This window comes from Odocoileus virginianus, chromosome 30 (genome assembly GCF_023699985.2).
Source record: "Odocoileus virginianus isolate 20LAN1187 ecotype Illinois chromosome 30, Ovbor_1.2, whole genome shotgun sequence".
Lineage (NCBI taxonomy): Eukaryota > Metazoa > Chordata > Mammalia > Artiodactyla > Cervidae > Odocoileus > Odocoileus virginianus.
The window spans coordinates 3,182,773-3,188,772 of NC_069703.1; positions in this window are offsets into that span (position 1 = coordinate 3,182,773).

Genomic DNA, 6,000 nt, shown 5'->3' on the forward strand with positions numbered 1-6,000 from the left:
TGAGCTTCTCAGGTGGCTCAGTAGTAAAGAGTCCACCTACCAATGTAGGAGACGTAGATTTGATCCCTAAGTCGGGAAGATCCCCTGGAGGAGGAAATGGCACCCCACTCCAGCATTCTTGCCTGGAAAATACCATGGACAGAGGAGCCTTGTGCTATAGTCCATAGTGTGGCAAAGAGTCAGATATGACTGAGTGAGTGAAAGCACACACATGCAGATTTTGATATCAAGCTCAGCATGGGGAGAAAGTACAAGAGACAAATGTCAGGCTAATCTCACATTTAAACAGAGATGGCAACATTTTAAATAACACATTAGCAAATCAAATAGAGCAGTTTTTAAAAAGTAAATAGTGACTAAGTCTGACATATCAGAATACAGAAACATTTTAATATCTATATGATAGTGAGGTTAATATTGGTATGTACAGGAAAAAATATTTGATAAAATTTTACCTTCGTTCACATATTTAAAGTGAAACAAATTTTAGCAATCTAAAATTGAAACACTGAAGGTTCCTTTCCTCACCAGTTTAAATTACCCCATTAGTTTTCAGTTGTCTCAATCACGTTTAGACTGCACCAGCACCTAGACTTTGTAGGCCCCTTCTTCCTAAGAAGGCTATGTCTTAGACGAGGAAGTTTCTATGCATTCCCCTTTGTAGAACTGTCAGAGTGAGCCCCTCTCCTGGAGTTTTCTCTGTGGTGCATCCTGATAGGATTGGCCTACACAAAATTCTTGTGGAATGACAATAGAGTGGTGATTACCCTGTTGCTTCTCTGCCTGAACATTTACCTAATAAAATGTATTTTATATTTAAACTGTGGAGTTAGTATGTGTCAGTGGTCCTATTCATGGTACCATAACTAACCATTTATAAAATAAAACAGGGAAAAAATAATATATGTCATTGCAAAAGCAATTCCAGGAATAAATCTACAAAAAGATATGTAAAATCTCTGAAGAAACTTACAAACTGTTTTGAAGAATAAAAATGAGACATGAATAGACATGCATGGATATTAACATTCAAACTGCAAATTATAAAATTCTGCCTTAGAAATCTATAAACAAAATCAACTTAGAAATTAATCTAAAAATTCAAAAGAAAATCGTACAGGCTCCATGGGTATGCTAATATATAGTAAAAAACAAAAGTATAACAGTGTGATTAGGGATGGTAAATACACATTTCAGACATGTGGTTACTTCTGTGAGAGGAACATGTCGTTAGAGAGGCACATCTAATCTTTTTTTCTAAAATGAAAAAGTTTTGAGTTTAAAAGTCAAATATTAATTTTAAAAAACTTAATCATTTTTATATGGATGCTCATTATATGTTTACAAAGATTTCTATACACTTGAAATATTTTACAATAAAACATTTTAAATAGTGGTGCAAAGCTATATGAACTGAGTTCAAATTTTTAGCTGAGATTTAACATCAAGAAAAGAGAACTAAATGACTCAGGTGGTCTTTTTTTTTTTTTTAAAGACTTCATTATTTTAGAGCAAATTTAGTAGCAAAATCAAGGGAAACATATAGAGATAGTCTCTTTGCCATGCTGCCCGCACACATGCAGGACCTCCTCCATCATTAACGTATTCCATTAGGGGAGCTTGTTGTAATTGATGAGTCTATATCAATGCATCATTATCATCCAAAGACCACAGTTTATAGTACAATTCACCCTTGGTGTTGTATATCCTATGGGATTGACAAATGCATAATGATATATAACCAACTTGGTGGTCTCAAACTCAACAAGAAGTCATGTTTTGTTTTTATTTCCTCACCTAGATCTCTTAATTTCTTTGAGGACTACAGAACACACATTGAATAATATAATGATATGTAACAGTATAATATAACAATGAATGAGAACAAAATTTGTATTTGAGATTTAAAATAATACAAAAGGAGGAGCAGAAAGAACTACATGAATCTTATGGCCTTAATATTATGAATAGAGTAAATATATTTATTAATAGTAAATCAGGATTTTCCTAACCAAATTTCCTGGAGGACTCCAGAAGACACTCTGAATACTAGTGAATAATACTCTCAATAGGAGATATAACCTCAAATGCAAATTTTGCAGAAATGAACCATTTATGGCTGTATCATATTTCACCCTTAATGAAATTTGATTGTGTAATTTTCTTAAAATACACTTTTATCAAACAGGATTTAGATATTAGAATTATTGTTAGCTTTCGATGTGGCTTTCTGTTGATCTTTTTAACTAAAGGGTAGAGCTGGCAGAACCTTGAGAAATATATAATAATAAGTCATGCAGACTCACCTCAAATCTCAGCCATCTTTGCAGACTTGACAGCTGCTGGAATGTAGCCATACTGCCAGAAATGAGATGATGTAAATTACTATTGACCACACTGGAAGAGTACAGATGCTGAGTACCCAAAAAGTCACTCTGTGGGGATTATTCTGTCTTTGAAAATAGGGGTAATAGAGAAAGTAATTTATAAGTATACAGACAATACTGAAGCCCAATAAAATAATCTTATTGTTCATACTGAATGCATCATTTTAATGGGAAACAAAAGACTTTTGCTTTCTCTTAATATTATCACTGGCAATTATTTTTATTTAGATCTCTATGCATTTTGGGCTCCAAAAGTGCTGCAGATGGTGACTGCAGCCATGAAATTAAAAGACGCTTACTGCTTGGAAGGAAAGTTATGACCAACCTAGAGAGCATATTAAAAAGCAGAGATTACTTTGCCAACAAAGGTCCGTCTAGTCAAGGCTATGGTTTTTCCAGTGGCCGTGTATGAATGTGAGAGTTGGATTGTGAAGAAAGGTGCGTGCTGAAAAATTGATGATTTTGAACTATGGTGTTGGAGCAGACTCTTCAGAGTTCCTTAGACTGCAAGGAAATCCAACCAGTCCATCCTAAAGGAGAACAGTCCTGGTTTTTCATTGGAAGGACTGATGCTGAAGCTGAAACTCCAATACTTTGGCCACCTCATGCGAAGAGTTGACTCATTGGAAAAGACCCTGATGCTGGGAGGGATTGGGGGCAGGAGGAGAAGGGGACGACAGAGGATGAAATGGCTGGATGGCATCACCGACTCGATGGACATGAGTTTGAGTAAACTCCGGGAGTTGGCGATGGACAGGGAGGCCTGGAGTGCTGCAGACCGCAAAGCGTCAGACACGACTGAGCGACTGAACTGAACTAGAGTGTGGCTGGCCTTAGACATGCTTTACTTAAGGTATAAAGTTCATGGGGTCGCAGAGAGTCGAACACGACTGAGAGACTGAACTGAACTGAATGCATAAATAACTCTGGAGAAGGGAATGGTAGCCCACTCCAGTATTCTTGCCTGGAGAATCCCATGGACAGAGAGCCTGGCAGCCTACAGTCCGTGGGATTGCAAAGAGTCAGACACGACTGAGTGACTAACACTAATACTATGCATAAATAGAATTACACCAGGTATGTTTCACTTCCTATTATTCAAAAGAATAATTGAACCGAATGACTTAGCCACACTTCTGTCACCTATGCCCACAGTAACAATAAAAACAAAAATAGTATTTTCATTCTCATCTGGCATGTATAGTTTCCAGTGATAAAATTGAGCTAATTTAAAGAGAGTGATTTGTTTACATTCAAGTTTAACATTTTTGAAAAATCACCGAATTCTGTTTTGCAGAAAAGTTACTTTTTATTATTCCATGAGCTGACATGTTACCTAATCAAGGAAAAAAAGGAAAAAAAGAAAAAGGTGGAGGAGTGTGACATGTATGTTGATACATAAGATTTTGATTGCTCTTTCTAGCAGGAAACACACTGACATTATTGAAATGTTAGAAAAATTGTAAGTATGAGTGATAGAATTTCTGCTTTATATATTGCATTCTTTATTTTAATGAAAGATTAATAGTTTTTTTTTTCTCTTTGTAAAAAGGTGCATGTTGATATATGAAAGGCAGCAAGTGTGCTTGTTAGAGTCTAGATTTTGGGGCAATTAATGATTAAGGATGTACACAACAAAAGAACATTTTTGTGTTATTGCTAAGGCAGCAAATTCTGCCTGACATTTCCGCAGCCCGTCTTCCAATTAAGAAGGCAGCTGTCATACTGACTGAATTGATAATCTGTTTCTCTGTCAGCAGAGAATGAGAGGTTCAAGTTTAGGAATTAGTGTTTCCTTGGGTTTTTGTCACTGACAACAAGGAAAATATTCATCTTGATTGTCTTCCTGGCTTTAGATAGTTATCCTGTTTTCTGTAGGTCTGAATTATTAAAACTGATATAGGTACAAGTCTTTAAAAATTACAATAAAAACAAAGATCCTTTATCAGTCTTCTGTTCTCTGTGAAGACAAAAAATACAAAAAAGAATGGTACGTTCAAGTGAAAATGTCTATATGAAGGATGGTGAAGTTTTAGTCAAACCAAAATTGATTCTAGAAATCAAACTAAAGAAAGAATATAATAGTAAAGTTTACAAATCCTTCTGCTATGGATAGCACATAGTTTCTCTGCACTGGTCCCCAAATATTTCTCGTCTGTGTCTCCAGCTTCTTCACAATACCACTGAAACTCAACTTTGCCTCATATAACAGAAACACACACACACACACACACACACACACACGGATAGAGACTGAAGAAAAAAAATCCAGTGTCTATGTTTTGTAGTATGCAAGACACTAATTTCTTTACCTTTCTATCCATTTAAAAATGTTTTGTGAGTTTCAAATTCAAATGCTGATCTGATGACAGAGGGCGTCAGGAGGAATAAGATATAAATGATGGAAAATTAAGTGAGAATGTGAAGAGGAAAGGTGAGAAAGAAGTATGAAACTGGATAAGGGAGAAGGGAAGAGAAGAGGAAACAGATGAAGAGTGAGGTAAAGAGAAAAAGAGAGAATAGAAAAAAATAAATGTTGCAAAACTGAATGCTCCTAGGCACTTCAGTTGGGGAATGCAATTTAGAAGACAGTAGAAAAAATTATAAACTAAATTTTAATTTGGTCTAGAAAATTCATATTGCTTCCACTTAATCCTTAATATATCATTTCTCTTCATATCAGTTTCTGCCATAGCCTCTCTCCCTACTCTGCGTATCTATCTAATATAAAACTTGCTGTTTAGTCACTAATTCATGTCCAACTCTCAGGAATCACATGGACTGTGTCATGCCAGGCTTTCCTCTCCTTTACAGTCTCCCAGAATTTGCTCAAATTCATGTCTGTTAAGTCAGTGATGCCATCCAACCATCTCATTCTCTGTCACCCCCTTCTCCTCCTTCCCTCAATCTTTCCCACCATCAGTGTCTTTTCCAAGAAGTTGTCTTTTCACATCACACGGCCAAAGTGTTGGAGCTTCAGCTTCAGAATCAATCCCTCCAACGAATATTCAGGGTTGATTTCATTTAGAATTGAATGTTTTGATCTTTTGCTGTCCAAGGGACTCTCAAAAGTCTCCCCCATCACCACAACTAGAAAGCATCAATTCTTCATTACTCAGCATTCATGGTGCAACTCTCACATCCATACATGACTGCTGGAAAATCCACAGCTTTGACTATATGGACCTTCATCAGCAAAGTAATGTCTCTGCTTTTTAATACACTGTCTAGTTTTGTCATAGCTTTCCTTCCAAGGAGAAAGATCTTGACAAATACCAGGACAGCAAAAGAAAATTTTAAAAAGTCAGTTCTAAAATTAAGGTATATGTCTATTTCTGGGATTATGAGAAAGTGAAAAAAAGTGGAAGTCAGTCAGTCGCATCCAAAAATATAATTTATTCAATAAAATTAGTGCATTTATATTAAGTGAATAAAGTTTATAAATCTAAAAAATATGATTCTAAAAGTGTAAGCAGAACTGGAAAGACACCTTGCTTATGGAGACTAGAGGTTGGACCTGTCATGATAAGATGAGTTTGAAATTGAATATAATGTTTCCTTGTTGCTATCTTTGAATTCAGCGGTGAGCAGAAGGAAAGTGACACGCGATACT